The sequence below is a fragment of the Chlorocebus sabaeus genome, chromosome 29 (assembly GCF_047675955.1).
Source record: "Chlorocebus sabaeus isolate Y175 chromosome 29, mChlSab1.0.hap1, whole genome shotgun sequence".
Lineage (NCBI taxonomy): Eukaryota > Metazoa > Chordata > Mammalia > Primates > Cercopithecidae > Chlorocebus > Chlorocebus sabaeus.
In genome coordinates, this window is record NC_132932.1 from 14600327 (window position 1) to 14619396 (window position 19070).

Below are 19070 nucleotides of genomic sequence, written 5' to 3' on the forward strand. Positions count from 1 at the left end.
AGCTGGGTGCTCTATTTTTTGGTGAAGTGGGAGATTTCATCATAAGATGTAAGACCTGTAGTTTTTATGGATACATAGAGAAAAATTCAACAACTGAACTGATAGTTGATGGTAGAGTCACTGAGTTTATTAAATTGTTTGTTAAAAGTACAGTCTCTTTGGAGTAATCTTTAAAACTGGAGGATTAATCAACTCCTTACATGTCTCCTTTTTTTCTTTCCTTATTTTCTCTATTAATTGGGCAGAGAGGCAAATTTTCCATGGCCTACAAGTGAATGTTCCCAAATGGAAAATACCCAGGCAAGTTCTGTCAAATACCATGACTCAAAGGTGATCTAATACAGTGTTTTGTTTTCTGTGTTTTTTTTCAACTTTTAAACTTTTTACTTTGTAATACTTTTAGATTTACAGAAAAGTTGCAGAGTCAGTACAGAGAATTCCCACGCACCTTTCACCCAGCTTTTTCAAGTGTTAACATCAGACATAACCATGGTATGTTTTTTAAAACAAAGAAATTCACATTGTTTCAGTACTATTAACTAAACTACCGATATTATTTTGCTAGTTTTTCTACACATGTCAGGATTTTCTTGTTCCAGGATCCAGTCCAAGATTGCATTTGTTGTGTCTCCGAAGTCTCCTGAATTCTGTGACAGTTTCTCAGTCTTTCCTTGGTTCCCATGGCCTTGACAGTTATGAAGAGGGCTGGTCAGAGATTTTGCACAAGGTCCCTCCATTTGGGTTTGTTGGATGTTTTTTCCTGATTAGACCGGGGTTAAGGGCTTTGGGGGAAGAAACCACAGATGTGAAGTGCCCTTTTCTTTGTTCCATACTAGGGAATGCATAATATCAACCTCTTGGGAAAGGGAGAATCTACAAACATTATTTGGAATTCTGTAAGAAAGATTTATCTATCTATTCTCCTCCACATGTTTGTTTATTTGATCAATTGTTTATATCAGTACAGGTCATGGATATTTGTTTTATTATTTGAGTTACAATCGAATATGATGTTTTTTATTTTGTAGCTCAAATTCTTCCAGCTTTGTTCCAGGGCTGACAAAGGGTTGGTTCCTGTGTCGCTGGGACAAGTCTCACTTATCACGGTCTCTCCCTCCCTCTTTCTTCCTCCTCTTCTCTCCTTCATTTTCTCCTTCCTTCCTTCCTTCCTTCCTTCCTTCCTTCCTTCCTTCCTTCCTTCCTTCCTTCCTTCCTTCCTTCCTTCCTTCTTTCCTTCCCTCCCTCCCTCCCTCCCTTCCTTCCTTCCTTCCTTTTTTCTTTCCTTCCTCCCCTCCTCCTTTTATTGGAGGGGAAGCGGGGTACTACCTTCCTTACTTTCTGGGATTTTAAGATGTTTCTGGCTCATCTTGTTTTCCCTCTCCCAACCCTGGAATCAGCCATTTCTCCAATAAATGCAGTGTTTTCTTTAACACATACTTTTTGGCCAGAAAAATCTAGATTTTAGTCCTAGTTAGTTACAAGCTAGCTGATCATTTGGGACAAGATTTTTTAACCTCTCCAAGTCTCAGTTTCCACAGCTACAAAAGGTGCACAATAGTTCCTGTATCATGAGGTGGAGATGTGGATTAATCCATGAAAAGGATCAAACAGAGTCTCTTAGCTATAAGTTCTTATTGCCCCACTTCCTTTGCTGGCAGAAGCTATGTGAGGGATACCAAGATGAGGGTAAATAAATTCTGTGAATCTGTGAATGGCAATGCTGGAAGAATTGCTTCAGGAAGGGAAGGCAAATCTGTATCTGGAATATGTATCTGTTGCTGTGAAAAATGGTTGATCTCCCCATGATATAAGGAACCCCAGTGTAATTGATCTACTGTCATTTGACTGGCAGGTGCCCTGAAGAACAGATACCATGTCAGGGACTCAATGCTACTGAGAATTTAGGCTCTCAGCTGGGGCACTAGTCAGATGAGGCTCGGTAAGGAGAGAGTCCATGTTTTTGAGCCCATGTGTTTTCTCCATCTCTGCCATGAGAGCCACTTTGTTCATGGGCCCTCTGAGCAAACACCAGCATAGATGGGAAAAGAGACTGGCTGACATTTATGGTATCATCTTGTCCACTTGATTGTATCCTCCTCCACTACAGATACTTTTTTGGGGGCACTTATGTGAGATATGAGTATCTTCACACCCTGCTTCCAGTTGAGTGGCTGGTTCCCCAAGGGGAATATAGTATCAGGCATGGGGTCTCACTCCAAACCCTAAGGGTCTCCACAGTGATTCTACTGTTGGTGTTCACCAGGGCTTTCATAATGCATCTCTGTCTTTCTCTGACACTGGATATCATTGGATTTTGTGCATCATAAGAATTGAATGAAGATCCACCTCCTGGGACACAGAGCTAGCCGGGGAAGGTGGACCGTGGATCTGTAGGAGCGATAGTCAGCACAGAGCCCTCCCCTGACTGCCCTATCTGAAGAAGCCCTCCCACCTCTTACAGTGACCCTTTACCATACATCTACATTATTTCCATTGTGGTACTTATAATTATCAGAATTGTCTTATTCATTTGCTTGCTAATTGTCTGTCTTCCCACCTAGGATGTAAACTTCTGAGGGAAATAATCTATCTCATTCATTTCTGTATCCTCAGTGTGTGGAAAAATGCATGGCACCTAGTAGATCCTCAGTAGCTAGAAGCTGAATCTGTGATTCATGGTAAGATCTCTTCTAGTGTGAATATTCTATCATTCACTGTGTCAATAGGCTTTAATAACAGTTAGCCATTCTTATGATAGTGTATTTTGTTTCAACTCATCACATAGTCTGCATGACTCAGTGGTTCTGGAAGACCATTATTTTCTGTCAGTCTAAGCAATCTCTTGTAATGGGACAGACAGCTGTGGCACAGAATAGCTATGCATTTTGGAATCAGGCAGGCACATCTAAGTAACTGTGACCTTGAATAAGGCCATAAGACATTTTTCAAATGTTTGACCTATGTGGGCAAGCACACACACACACACACACACACACACACACACACACACCCCACACCAGCATGGCATTTAGTTTCATAGAATTCCAGGAAGGCACATGGATGCTGCCTTTTGCCTGTGATAATGGGCCTTTGTAACCAAGGAAAGGACCTAGTCCCAGTCCAGTGCAGCACTGGGAAATTCCTCAGAAAAACATCAAGAACACGGGTGCATTGTTCTTCGAGACCTTTGTGCCTGGGTTATCTTAATTCCTCGGTTTCCCATGTTCACTTGACCTCAATCAGTTTCACAGGAACAGCAGCCAATCTCCAAATTCTGGGGAGTGTGCGATACAGTCAGTAACTGATCTTCTCAACCCTCTGCGCTGTTTAGCAATGAAAGCAATTGTATTCAAGATTAGACTGGCCAAAGGGTCACTGGCCAGGGGCCATTCTGAGGCAGCAGTATTCAACTTGTGTTTTATCCATAACAATGACCCAAACAAAAAAAAGTTACAGAATTTGTACAGACAGAGACTATAACTTCAGTTGCTGGCCTTGCTAACTGGCATCAGACTCTGAGTTCCTTCTGTTGGCTACACCATGAGAGCCACATGGCAGATTCAGGGTTACTGTATGGGGGTGCAATGGAAAGGGACATCAATTGAAGATACATTTGTTATCTTTCAAATCCACCACATGCTGAGATCCTAGCTTTGTAGAGGTTAGCCCCACTAATGCCCTCTCTGGGACCCTCCTGCAGGATCTAGGGCGACTCCACTAAAGTCAGTTCTAGTGATAATATCATGCTCTGGTTCTCCTGATAGGTTGAAAAGCTCCTTTATCCCTGGAGGCTGGGAACTCATGGGGAGGAACAACGCTCCATCCTCTTCCTACCCTAACCCCTCCATCTCCACAAGGCTAACCCATAGGTCCAGGTAAGATTCTTTGTGGAATGAGGAAGGAGTTTCCAGAAGGCAAAGACAAGCTAAGAAAGGCAAAATAAGAAGTCCCAGGAATTTAGAACATCTTTGCCACACACAACGAAAGATACACCTGGACTCTGGATGTAGGCAGAAATGGTGATGTCCTGGTAGAGGTGTGTTTGCCAATAAGCAAACAAAGCCTTAGCTTCAGGGCCCCTCCCTTACGTGACCCTGGGAGGAGAACTAGAAATGTGTTCAAGTGTTTGTAGCTTTTTGTTCAATTTGTAGGAATAGGATATTTTCATTCCAGGTGTTGAAGGACCATCTCTATTGCCATTCTATTTTTATTCTCTGTCAGCAATCCCCTCTGATTGTCATGAGAGGTGGGGTGGGGGAATAGAGGGGCCATGGACATCTGTGAAATAGTGAGAGGAAAGTTGCATTGAGAATACATTTAGTTTGTCTCGATGTAAATTTTTTGTGTCATTGCCGTTGCTGCCATATATAGTCACTAGAAGCTGCCCATAGGAGCGGATTGGGAGGATTAGCCATGCTAATAGCTGCCCCACATGCTGGGTCTCCTAGCATCATCCCACAAATGAGCATGGCCTGACATCACAGGAACGTCTCTTGTGAAGCCTAGCACCATAATGGGAGAACAAGAGATGAAATGTACAAAGTCAAATACTAGCCTGGAAAATTCTTCCAAATCTAACAGCTCATACAAGAAAGAAAGAAAGAAAGAAAGAAAGAAGAAAGAAAGAAAGAAAGAAAGAAAGAAAGAAAGAAAGAAAGAAAGAAAGAAAGAAAGAAAGAAAGAAAGAAAGAAAGAAAGAAAGAAGAAAGAAAGAAAGAAAGAAAGAAAGAAAGAAAAGAAAGAAGATACTAGCTTTCTGGTGTCTGCAACAGTCTCAAAAAAAATCATGTGACATTACCAACAATACTTTTTGAAGCAAAATGAAATTTCCTAAACTCTCCAATAATAAAAAATAAATTTTATGCTATCATGCTAATGAAGAGACTGAACTACCTTCCTAATTTCTTTATAGGAAATGTTACAAAATTCCAGGATATTTAGCCAGAAACTGGACAAACAAACAAAATTTAAAAACTGTGAACAAAAAGAGAAATATGCCAAATAATGAAGTCTTCAAAGTGTTATTTACTGTGTATTTGTGGTGGTGGTCAACTTTTAAAAATTTGTGATTTTTTGTAGTTTCTGCATTCTAGATAAATGATCATCTTTGAGGCTGATTTTGTATCTTTAGTATTGTATCTTTTTTCTAATAAGGACTCCTAAATCATATGTTCCAAGGACCTGTAAAGTTCCTGAGCTGCCCTGTGCCCAGGGAGTCTCCATCTGCAGGGTATCTGGTATTCCTTCTGTCTTCAGCACAACAGCGCATCCCACTTCCAATCTCTCAAAGTGTGACAAAACATCACCTGCCTAGGGAAAGCCCACCCCTTCCACAAAAAAATCTCATATTCTACCCTCAGAGATTCCTCTCGTCTTATCCTCAAGGTTACAAGACATATCTGTGCTCCAGCCAGGTGGGCAATAATATTTCACAGGCACTAAGGTGAGGATCGGCCTCAGCTGGGTGGGCAAGGGAGCTAATTCTCCCATTTGAGTGTTCTTTTCAGCTAATGGGTTCCATTGCCAGGATGCATACAAAACTTATTGTCCAAACACATTTATTCTTAAAGACTATACAGTATAAAATCACAGTAAAATTATCTCTTTTTAGAAGAACTGTGTTCCTTAGAGATGGAGGGACTTCATAATTTTCCTTAAAAGTGTTAGGTTTTGACCAGGTGCGGTGGCTCATGCCTGTAATCCCAGCACTTTGGGAGGCCGAAGCAGGTGGATCACCTGAGGTCAGGAGTTTGAGACCAGCCTGCCAATGTGGCAAAACTCCATCTCTACTAAAAACACACACACGAAAAAAACTAACAAAAAAAAAGGCAGGTGTGATTGTAGGCACATGTAATCCCAGCTACTTGGGAGGTTAAGGCAGGAGAATCGCTTGAACCCAGAACCCCAGGAAGCAAAGGTTGCAGTGAGCCGAGATGGCACCACTGCACTCCAGCCTGGGTGACAGAGTGAGATCCTCAGGAAAGGAAAGGAAAGGAAAGGAAAGGAAAGGAAAGGAAAGGAAAGGAAAGGAAAGGAAGGGAAGGGAAGAAGGGAAGGGGAGGGGAGGGGAGGGGGAGGGAAGGGAAGGGAAGGGAAGGGAAGGGAAGGGAAGGGAAGGGAAGGGAAGGGAAGGGAAGGGAAAAGGAAAGCGTTAGGTTTCTTCTTCCTGGTGTTGTTTGAGACGGAGGTGAGAACAGTCGATGGTGTCTCAAAATGATTACAGTGACTGAGATTGTGCCCGCTTTAAAGGAGAGTAGCTGATAAGTTCGTGATTTAATACTGCTGATGGAAATCACCATGATTTTGGAATCAATGGAATTGAATAGACCATCGCTAGCCATGTGTGGAGTTAAATCCCTTCAATACTAAGCCTATTTAACAAATATTGAATAGTTGAGTGCGTACTATCTGCCAGACACAAGGAAAAAGCACAAACTCTTTAGACTTTTCTATATTTGTGTAAAATTATTAATAAAAAGTGTTTAAGAGACACATCAGAAATCAGTTCAAATAATAAAAATTAATTTAGTGGTAGCCAGCACTTTATTTTATTACTCTGTTTTAGGCACAGAGTACCTACTTCAAATATATTATTTCACTAGAACTAGTCTTCCCAATAAGCCTATGAGGTAGATACTGTTGTAATTCCATATTAAAATGTGTGTATTGAAGTGTAGAAAAGTTTTCAAAACTCACATGGGCTAGGTGTAGCAGAGCTGAAATACAAGCCCAGGCCTGGCTACGATGCTATTCATGCAATCACTACTTCATATCTTTGTCTTATACCATGAAGTCGTTCTTGTGGGTACTGCTATCCCAATATTCTATTACCAAGGAAGGAACAATGAGAGATGGTCCAATCTGATGTCAACTTTAAGGATGATGATTAGACTTCCTAGTCTGGTTATGATAAATAACTTGTGCCTGCCAGGAGCAACTATAAAAAATGAGATTTTAAAAAGCTGTTGAAAGTATCACAGAGCAAACAAGGCAGCCAAGATTTGAGTGGCCAAGATCCTAAAAGGAGAGGAACAGATAGACGTGAGCTTTATGGTGGCCGCCGCATTTCTCCTCAGGGTGCTTGAAGATGTATGTCACAGAACAGAGACCAAAGGCTTACAGCTGAGGTAAAAATAAAATTGGAATTTAGGGCTGTTAAGACAGGATTTGTAAAGCCAAGACTTCAGAGAAAAAAGAACTGTAGAGAAGTGAGCCTAAATTGCATCATGCATAAAAAAGAAGAATCATGTACATTTTCCAACATGTTCCTAACCTGGCATGAGGTTAAACAGCTTTAATAATAAAACTGACAAAGACATTACAACAAAATTATTTTTTATCTTCCTCATGAACTTTAGGTACAAAAGTCCTTAACCAAATGTGAGCAACCAGAATCTAGTAACATATTAAAAGGATAATACATTATAACCAAGTTGGAATTATTCCAAGAATGCAAGGCTGGTTTGACATTGAAAATAATTCCAAATGCCAAAAGAAAAAAGAAAAAAAATTAGAATCTCAAATGACACAATTTACTGAGTAAATGAGAATATGGGGGGAATCGTGATTATCTCAATGAATGCATTAAGATATGTAATATAATTTGCATTGATTGGTGATAGAAATGCTAAGCAAAATAGAAATAACAGAGAATTTCCTTTATCTAATAAAGATTATTGATAAAAACTCTATGACTAATTTTATACTTAATGATGAAATATTAAAAACTCTCCCCTTCAAATTAGGAGTAAGACATGAATTTCTGCTGTCACTATTTTTACTCAACATTTTTCTAAAGGTGTTATACAGTGCAATAAGGCAAGCAAATAAATGGCACAAAAATTGGGAAGGACGAAATAAAGCTGTTATTATTTGCAGATAACATAATATATGCAAAAATGTGTTTATTTTTTATTTTTACCAAAAAGTAAACAAATAAGCCATTAGAATTAGTAATTTAATTCAGCAAGATTGTGGCATACAATCTCAGCTTGTCAGAATAAATTGTATTTCTGTATACTAGGTAGAAACAATTAGAGTATGATTTTTTTTTTTTTTTTTTTTTTTTTTTGAGACGGAGTCTCACTCTGTCACCCAGGCTGGAGTGCAGTGGCCGGATCTCAGCTCACTGCAAGCTCCGCCTCCCGGGTTCACATCATTCTCCTGCCTCAGCCTCCCGTGTAGCTGGGACTACAGGCGCCTGCAACCTCACCTGGCTAATTTTTTGTATTTTTTAGTAGAGATGGGGTTTCACCATGTTAGCCAGCATGGTCTCGATCTCCTGACCGCGTGATCCGCCCATCTCGGCCTCCCAAAGTGCTGGGATTACAGGCTTGAGCCACCGCGCCCGGCCAGAGTATGATATTTTTTAAAAACCGCCATTGAAAATAGAATACAAAATAATCACTGGGAATAAATTTAATGAAAGGCCTATAAAGGCTTTTACTTATAAAGTCATAAAACATCACAGATATAGATTCTAAAAGACCCAAGTATATGGAGGAAATACATAATGTTCATGAGTTAGAAGATTAAATACTGTAAATACATTAAATCATCCCTAGTTTCACCATAAATTCAATGAAATCTTAATTAAAATCCTAGCAGGTATTTCTGTGGAAATTGATAAGCCAATTTAAAAATGTATGTGAATATGTAAAGGACCAAGAATACTGTAGAAGAGCTTGAAGAAGAGCAAAATTGAAGAACTTTTGCTACCAAATGTTAAGATTTATTATAAAGCTGCAGTAGTCAGGTCAGAGTGATATTATTGTAATAATTGCCAAACATACCAAAAGAACAAAATAGGCAGTCCAGGAATAGGTCCATATATATGTGGTCTGCTGATTTATGACAAAATTGCTACTATAGTCCAGAATGTCTTTTCAACAAATGGTGTTGTAATAACTGCATATCTACAGGGGGCAAAAATGAATTCCAGATGGGTCACAAATCTAAATATGTTAAAGTAAAGCAATAAAACTTCCAGAACAAAAAGAGAAAATATCCTTATGGCCCTAGGTTAGGCAAAATTTTTAAAATAGGACTTTAAAATGTCATTAAGATACCATTAAGAGAGTGTGAAGGCAAACCACACAGGAAGAAAGCATTTGTGTCTAGCATATATAGAAGTCCTTTAAATCAGTAAGGAAAACACTATCAACCTAATGTTCAACAAAGGCAAAATACTTGGACAAGTATTTCACAAAGGAGAATTTACAGATGGCCGATAAGTATAAGCAAAGGTGATAATGGAAAATTACAAATTCAAACCAGAATGATATGTCACTTACATACACATCAGAATGAGTAAAATTAAAAAGCCTAACAATGCCCAGTGTTGGAGAGGATGTGGAATAGGTGAACTGTCCTAAACTTTCTGCTGGTGTAAATTAGAGTATCCACCTTGGAAACCTGTTTGATCAAATTTACTAAATGAGAATATACAGTGTCCCTAAGTCCCAGAAATTATACCACAGATATGCACTCAAAAGGTTGCTAGAAGCATTACTCCTAATAGTCTCAAAATGGAAAAATAACCCAAAAAGCAGAAATCAAGAAATAAATTATGGTTAATTTTTACAGTGGAATATTAACATAGCAGCAAAAAGTAATGAACTTCTGCATTATGAACAATACTGGGACAACACAGATGGCTCTTGCAGATAAAATTTTGCATGAAAGAAGTGAAACACTAAAGAGTCTATTTATGACATTATTTATTCATTGAAAAGCAGATAAAATTAAACTATGATGACCGAAGTCAGGGCAGTGGCTACCTCGTGGGTGGGTGGTGGGCAGGGATATGGGGCAGCATTCTGGAAGTTTGATAAATGCTTTCTATTCTGGTACAGGCCATTACAGAGCACATGTTTGTAACAGTTCTTAGATCTGTTCACTTAAGAGCTATGCATTTTCTGAATGTATATTATAGCAATTCTTTGAAGCATTTTAAAAAGTGAGATTAGGCTCATTTGTTTTATCAAATCATCCACTGAGGGCCCACCCTGTGCCAGGCCTTATGCCAGAACTCAGGTATACAAAGACAAATTAAGGAAACTGCTGGCTGCTGTTAAAATAGACAAAGAGTCTGTATACATTAAACATAATAGTCTACAATGGGCTGTGGGAAGGCCATATTGGGGAAGGGTGGAGGTTTTGGCAGAAGACAGAAGTGGTTCCATTCTCAGCACTGGATAGATGTGGATGTGATGCACTTGAGAATCAGTGTGAATCTTTTCAGAGAAGTCTCAGACAATTCAGAAGTCAACTGGCCTGGCCTCTTCAAAAAATTGATGTCATGAAAAAATGCAGTGGAAGGGCTGTTCTCTACAAAAACAAGGCCAGGTGTGATGGCTCACACCTGTAATCCCAGTACTTTAGGAGGCCAAGGTGGGAGGATTGCTTAAGCCCAGGAGTTTGAGACCAGCCTGGGCAACAAAGTGAGACCTCATCTTTACACAAAATAAAATTAAAAAAAAAAAATAGCTGGACGTGTTGTCGCCTGCCTGTAGTCCCAGCTACTGTAGAGGTTGAGGTGGGAGGATCACCTGATCCCAGGAGGTCGAACATGTAGTGAACCGTGATTGTGCCACTGCACTCCAGCCTGAGCAACAAAATGAGACCCTATTTCAAAAGAAGAAAGAAAAGAAGGGAAGGAAGGAAGGAAGGAAGGAAGGAAGGAAGGAAGGAAGGAAGGAAGGAAGGAAGGAAGGAAGGAAGGAAGGAAGGAAGGAACTAACAAAGAAGAAAGAAGCTAAAATGTAATGTGTGAATTTTTTTCTGTTCTTTTAAAGGCTTTACGCCTTTTTTTAAGTAATGGAGGATATATGCATATAAACTGTCTGTTGGATTATGTTAGAGACTTTCCAATGCCTTACATGTAATAAATCATATTGTTATTTAGAACACCCTATTTTAAGGATATAGGTACTGCAGTATTTAGGGGTAAAGTATTATAAAACTTTAAATGTTTCAGGAAAAAGATACACACACACACACATATATATATGGATAAAAATCTGGCAAAATTATTGGAGCTAAGTAGTGAGCAATAGGTTATCACTGACTTATTATTCGAATTAGTTTGTATATTTTCATAAAAATTTGAAAAAATATGAAGCAGACTGGGACACCACAATGCCATTTACTAGCTGTGTGATGTTGGGCAAATTACTTAATTTCTCTGCACCTCCCTTTCTTCAACTGAATAATAATTATGGCACCAAACTTGCTGGGTTTTTTTTGGTGAGGAATAAGTGACTTAATATATATAAAGTGTTCAGAAGAGTTTATGGCCAAAGAAGAACATCGCTTTAATGTCTCCACTGCCAATCCTCACTGAGCCCATTTCTCACTCACTGTTCTGGCTCTTCATTCTTATTTCTGACTTGGATTTATTTCACTCCTAACCCTGTTAACACTTACCTACCACTTCTCTGTTCTGGACTGCAGATTCAGAGACCCTTTCTGTGGTCCATCTCTTTCAACGTTTGGGTCCTTAGAGAGTTGACAAAGGTCCAGCCATTGGACATATTGGCTCTTTGTCTCTGAGTTGTCTCCAGTCACTGAGGAAGATGCCAAAATAGGCAGGTGCTAATTAATACTCACCCCTGAGGGACTTTACATCATTGTGCATGAAAGAGTGTTAAGAGCAATAGCAAACTAATAAAAACAGGTCTCAGAAAAGTCTAATGCTGGGTCCCTGAACTTGATTGTCTACTTTTGGTAGAACTCAAAGAGCTCCTTTTCTTCTCCATGCAGAGGAGTAATTTGGAGAAGTAAATGCAAGGCTCTGGACTAGAGGTGCACAGTTGAAAAGGGAGAGGCCAGCCATGTGCTTTGGGTCACGCCTGTAATCCCAGCACTTTGGGAGGCCGAGGTGGGTGGATCACCTGAGCTCAGGGAGTTTGAGACCAGCCTGGGCAACATGGCAAAACCCTGTCTCTACCAAAAATACAAAAAATTAGCCAGGCATATGGCACATGCATGTGGTCCCAGCTACTTGGGAGGCTGAGGTAGGGGGATCCCTTGGGCCTGGGAGGTGGGGGTTGCCGTGAGCTGAGATAGCACCACTGCACTCCAGCCTGGGTGACAAAGTGAGACCCTATCTCAGAAAGAAAAACAAAGCCACCATAAATAACAACAACAAAAACAAACAAACAAACAAAAGGGAAAGGCCATGAGAGCTAACAGGGTGGTGCAAGGCCTTGGGGGCTGCAGGGTCTCTCCATCTCCAGCCTACATGGCAATACCCCCTGGCTTCCTGAAGATCAAAAAACAGTTCGAAGAAATAATGGAAGCTCAAAAAGATGCACTGGAAATCCATACCTGTTCGCTCTCTCCACTTCTAAAAAATGGGAAGTAGCTGAGTTTGACAGGACCCTGACCAGCATAGACACTGGCCTCCTGGTCATCCCTAGCAGGGGAGTCCACAAGTTATGGTGAGGTTATTTCCTCTTGGACACAGCTGTGCTCAGGCCTCCAGAGTCCTGTGGCTGCTTTGGCCTCAGTTTTTCCATTGTTGATGAGACGGATACTGGAGCAGGCAGAAACCATCTAGGGGAGGATCTTGAAGGCAACCCAGGAAGTGCAGAAGATTTACCAAAGCATCATGTGGATGGAGTTGGAGGGCACATGGGCCCTGTTGGGGGAGTTGTAGGAATGGAGTGGCAGAAAGGGAAAGAGAGGAGGAGGTAGTGATGGTGTACAAGAGGAGAAAAGGGGAGTAGTGGAGATGCTGTGATGGAATGGAGGAACTCTTCCTTTGGAGAGAGGGGCACTTGGAGGATAACCCACTGGTAGGGAAGTAGGGAGGGATGGCTGATTAAAGGAGAAAAGACCTGCTGCCCTCCCAGCTCCAGGCCCCCTGCCCTCTTCCTTGCCTCTTCTGGTAGTGTATGAAATGGAGATATGTACATAAAGTATGCACTCATGGAAAACCAGAACATTTTGAGATTCTTGGCTTAATGATATATAATAGGGTAATTGTGACATTGTAAAATATATAGGTCTTTGACCCATTTTTTGACATACAGCTCCTAAAACTCTGGAAATCTCTGAAGTAATAAGTGTGTCTTTTGCATGCTAATGAGATGACTGGTGGCCAGAGTAGGTAGTTTAGGATGGGACTGCTCATCAGAAAGACCAAGGCATGATTAGGGGATTGGGACTTTCAGCCCCAATCCCCAACCCCCAGGGAGGAGAGAAGAAATGAAGGCTGAGCTGATCACCAATGACCAATGATGTAATCAATTATGTTTATGTAATGAAACTTCCATAAAATCACAAAAGACTGGGTTCAGAGAGCTTCTGTATGTTCACGTGTGGAAGTTTCTAGAGGGTGATATGCTGAGGAAGGAACAGAAGCTCCATGCATCTTCCCACATACATTGCTTCATGCATCTCTTCCATCTGGCTGTTCATCTGTATCCTTTTTGATATCCTTTAAAATAAATGGGTAAACATAAAGTATTTCCCTGAAATCTGTGAGCTTCTCTAGCAAGTTAATCAAACTCAAATGAGGGTCATGGGAGCCTTGATTTATAGCCAGTGGGTCAAAAGCACAGGTCACAACCTATGCTTTTGATTGGTATCTGAAGTGGGGAGACAGTCTTCTGGGACTGAGCTTTCAACCTGTGGGGTCCGATGATATCTTCAGGCAGATGGTGTGAGAATTGACTTGAATTAGAGGACACGCAGCTGGCGTCCACTGCAGAATTGCGTGGTTGGTGTGTGGGGAAAGCCCTACTCACATCTGCTGGGGAATTGATTGGTTGGAGTGTGAGAGTAGTAAAAACACATAGGTTTGTTGTTTTCCCCTGTATCCTTTATTTGACTTAATATTTCTTAATCTACTGTTTGTTATGCCCCTTTTATTTAATTTTGGGAGTGCATGTCTTTGGGGAAATGTGTATTGTCCAAGGTAATAGATATCCCCAGACATGCTAACTAGGACAATCCTAAGAGTGAGACATTGCAAAATGGTGTTTGGAATTGCCTTGAAAGACCACTTGTGCAATGAGCCAGTGACACAGGGAGGTGACAAAATGAACTTCTCCAGGTCTCTGGTGAGCCATATCTTCAATGTAGCCTCATTTGTCAAAGAAGCTGGACAAAGTTATCTTTTTTCCTTAAACCCTCAACTAGGCTTGGAAGCCTCTTTCAAGATCTGAGAAAAAAATTAAATGATTTTACATTGACTAAAATATCTTCAGTTTTTAGCTTATGCTTAGGATATGAAGAAGAATGAAACTAATCAAGATGTATTCATCTATTCATTCTTACTAATAATCTAAGCCCAGACAGTAGGGAAAATACAGATTTGATTTTATTTGATTTTTGTGGATTGCCCTAAAAGAGGGTGGGAGATTGAATTTTTTATCTTTTTGTGAGCTAGTTTATTTTATATGTATATTGGCAAGCTCAATATCCAGTCAAGTTTGCATAAGATCTTGATTAAATTTGTTACCCTGAGCACTATTGGATTTTAGCAAAATTGCCTGATAGAGAAGTATGATATGAATATATATATATATAATCTTCTTCCCAGTTTCCTGGCATACAACTGCTAAAATCCTTGGAATCTCCAAAGTGTTTTTTGTATACTAACGTTCACAGATAGCTTCAGGATAGGGCTGGTTGCCAGAAATGCTGAGAAGACAGAGGCATGATTAGAAGATTGAGACTTTTATCCCCATGCCTCAACCTGTGGGGGCTGGGGTGGGGGGCGCTGAAGGTCAAGTTGATTGCCAGTGGTCAGTGGTTTAATCAATCACACCTGTGTAATAATGCCTTCATAACAACCCAAGAGGACTGGATTCAGAGAGCTTCTGGATAGCTGAACACAAGGAAGTTTTTAGAGGTTGGCATACCCAGGGAGAGTGTGGAAGCCCCATGCCCCTTCTCCCATACTTTGTCCTATCCATCTCTCCATCTGTATCCTTTGTAATACCCTTTACAATAAACCAGTAAATGTAAGTGTTTCCTTGAGTTTTGTGAGCTGCTCTAGTAAACTAATGGAACCCAAAGAGGCGGTTTTGGGAACCCCAACTTGAAGCTGGTTGGTCCGAAGTTCCAGAGGCCTGGACTTGTGCCTGCTATTCGAATCAGGGGAAGTTTTGGGGACCCTCAACCTGTGGGATCTGGCACTGGCTTCACATAGATAGTGCTGGAATTGAACTGGAGGATGCCCAGTTGGTATCCACTGCAAAACTGATTGCTCACTTGGTGGTGGGGAGAAACATTCCCCTACGCCCAACATTTGGTCATGGATATCTTCTGCGTTGGTGACTGTGGTGGTGGGAGAAGAGGGAAAAGTAGTTTGAGTTTTTTCCACACAAGAAGGATAGGTGAGCTGATATTTAGAATGGGTATTTGACCCAGGAGATATAGGCTCTGTACCCACAAGTGTGTTTGTCTTTGTCATCTTGGACATAATCACTTCAGGTCTTAGTCCCCGCCCCTGCCAAACTGGTCTTATTATACCACTCACATACTTTGTAATGCTTTGTGAACTGAAGAGCAAGTCAAGCATTGTGAATGCTCTGGAAGAAAACACCTTATGATCTACCCATTATTTACTGTTACACAATGACTTTTCTATAAGCATTCAGGGCACACCATGGCTGGGTTCACATGACATAATTTATAACTCTCTTGCTCTGAGACTGTGTTACTCTTTCATGTTTTAAAGACTCAGCTGTCTTCAAAATGTCCCTTCTTATTTAATAAATGATCATTTGCAAAAGTGGCAGAGACTGGCAACTGAGCATCATTCAAAGCTGAGCAAGGGCCTTTGGACCTTGAAAAGGCTTATGTTGCTCCTTTCCAACAGTTAACTACAGTTCGCATTCTCTCTTAGAATGTCAAGGAGATACATAAATAAAATTCCTCTTGAGCTCAGTGAGTCTCATTTTATCATTTTAAATTTAGAAGGGGAGAGTCATAAGGGGTGCTACAATTTTGTTCAATTATTAATCCAGTATTTGGAGATATTAGCGTTGGCATTGTCACTGATATTTTTGATCACTGAAAGATGTTCCAGAGTCAATGCCAGTTCACATGTCTCTTTTTCAGATGGTTAAAAATGGGGTCCTCAGACCCAGTGGAAAGCAGTTGCCATGCTCTTTCTTTTGCCCCAAAACTTTCAGACATAGAAATGTTAAACATGACCAGAGCCCAGAGCGTTTAATTTGAATATCTTTCATGGTGGCAAATCTTTGTCCTTTAAGTCTAGCTTTTTTTTTTTTTTTTTTTTTTTTTTTTTTTTTTTTTTTGGAAATTGTCTAAAATCATTTAGGACAAATCTGGTATAAAACAAGGAGGACAGTCATGCTGGTGGTGAACACCTTATTCTGGTTAGAAATAAAGCAAATAAATCAAGTAACAAGAGCAGCCTCTTGTCTCCCCGCTTTCTTCTGTCTTCTCCTTGTGGACCTGAGCAATGAGTTAAATAGATGTTTAGGGCAGGTCAGACAAGCAGGCATCTACCCAGTGGGCGCACTATTAAGTGTAGCACAAAATCAAAGCTCACTGGATAGAGAGATGGCTTACCATGGGGAAAGATAATCAGTTTTAGAGCCAACTTGGGCTTAAATCTCAGCAATTAATTCTGCAACCCTAGATAATTTACTTAAACTCTCTGATTCTCAGTTTCTTCATCTGTAAAATGGGGAGTTTTAACACCTGTCTCAAAAGGTAAGTGTTAGGTGAGACAATGGATTTAAGGAAACTGATATAGGGTCTGGCACATAGTAGAATTTTGTTCACTGGTAGTGATTGTTGTAAACCTCCCAGTTCCTGTCTGTCAACTCTGACTTTTAAGAATAATTCCTAAATTGTGTCACCTCTTCAGTTGCAGTGTGTTATACTTTCATAATATTTAGCACTCTATGCTATAACATTGTATGTTTGTCAGTCTCCTCTAGCAGGTAGTGATCTCCCTGAGAATAAGAACTCATCTAATTTATATTTTTATCCATAGTACCTAAGTGCCTAGGTGCCTAGGCCTAGTAGCTGGAATTAATCCTTGAATAAATGGATGAAAAACCGAAAACGTCTGTTGGGATAAAGACCTAAGCTGTGGTAGCCAAGAAACTCAACAATACAGTGGCTTAAAGAACATAGTCTATTTCTTTTTCATACCTGTTTCCAGATGAGCTATCCACATCAGTGGGTCAGCTCGGCTCCACATAATCACTCAGGGAACACAGCTCCTTGCATGTGATGCCCCGATTTTCCTAGGGCATTGTTATTTTCTGCCTGGGGAATGCTGAATCTCTCCTATAGGAGCCAGTGGGTCGGAGAAAGACCATGTGGATGGGGCACACTCTCTGATGTAAGGCCCAGGCTCTGAAGGGTTAGGCATCACCTCCGCTCACATCCCAAAGAAGATAACTTAATCACACGATGCAGCTAACTGCAAGGGACGCTGGGAAATGCAGCCTAGCCTTATGGCCAGAGTGCCTGGCTTGTGTCCTGGTGTGTATCACAGGAAACCTCATACTCAAACCTTCTTTGCTCCTTAGTTTGGGGTAGGGTTGGCCAATACGAGACATTGGTGGGGGACTGTAGGGCAGGAGCAGAAGGAAAGGCAGTGTAGTTTTCTACCTCTCTGCTTTAGCTGCATTTCCTCCATGGTTCTGCCTCCTGCCTGATAGTCCTACCCTCCATGATCCTGGCTCTCCTGAGACATGCCCATGTGGTTTTGGCTTCCTGGGCTACAGTAACATCACCTCCTACTTTGTCCCTTTAACCCCAAGGGGAAGGGCCGTTTTCTGATATTGCTAATTTCTTGATTACCACATTTTCCCTTGTTTGTCTTGTCAATGCTTCCATATATTTGAAGCCACTTCCCTGTGTTAATTCCCTCTCTTTGAAACACCTGACATGGTTTGTGTTTTCCTGACCAGACACTGATTAAAACGCATAAGAAGAGGAGAATGGATTTTTTATGCCTAAAAATCAGTCTCCAACACAGTTCACCCCCTGGCCACCAATCATTCATGTGTATTCTTCTTCCCACACAAAGAGGACAACCACTCTTCTTCAAGGGAGACCATCTAAAGCACTGCTTCATTTCTGAACTAAGCTCAAAGTGAAGATTCTCAGCCTAACTTTGTCTCTTCATGGTTCAGTAATCTATATATACAAAAAGACGATTTATCTGCACACTTCCTTCTCCCTTCAACACACACTCAATATACAATAGTAAAGCACGAACAGGGCAACTGCAAAAATTCAAAAAGAGAGGAGAAGACTGGGGAGCACATGGCAGTCACTGGTCCAGAACCAAGGAAATATTACAGGGCAGACCTTGTGAAGATTCACTACCCTGGCAGGGAAGTGAGTTCCTTGGTTAGACTTTGGCTCTGTTCTTTTAGAGAAATTCCACCCATTCTTCTCCATGTCCCCTGCCCCTGCCCCTGAAAACTTCCTGATTGTCCATTAATCTCTGGAGCCACATCTAGAGTGGGGACTAGGAAATAAGGTCTCCCTGGTAGTCGTGTAGATTGTACAGCCCAGTCCTGATGATAAGAACTTGGGGGATGTGAGGCTTGCTTTTAAGGCCTGAACTGAATTCTGTATCAGTCATCATTCAGTGCAAGAAACACAAATCACCCCAGTGAATTAAGCAGAAGGAAATTCCACTCAGGACAATGAGTGCTTATGACATTATTAGAAAAGCTGGGAAAGCAGGAGCTAAGGAGTGGCTCCTGGGCTTCAAAACCCTGCCACAGCAGCTCTGATCTGAGGTCCCTGCTGCTACAGTCCAAAGTTCCGGAAGCATCAGAAAAATACTGCTAGTGTCACAGCAGCCCAAGTCCCTGAGGCTGGTAATTGGACAGTGGAATGGGGAATCTGCTGTTCCAAAAACTCGTATCTGTTGGAGCCTAGTCATCAGCTTCCACTGCCATGGAGAGACTGATGCTTCCCTTTCTTTCCCTTTCCAAATCTCTTGCAAGAACATCTCAGAGGCAAAACTTACATAACACCCAGAACCCTCAAGGCAAGGAAAACTAGGAGATAAACACAGGGTGTGTCAATTAGGGTCCCTCAAGGAGCAAGCA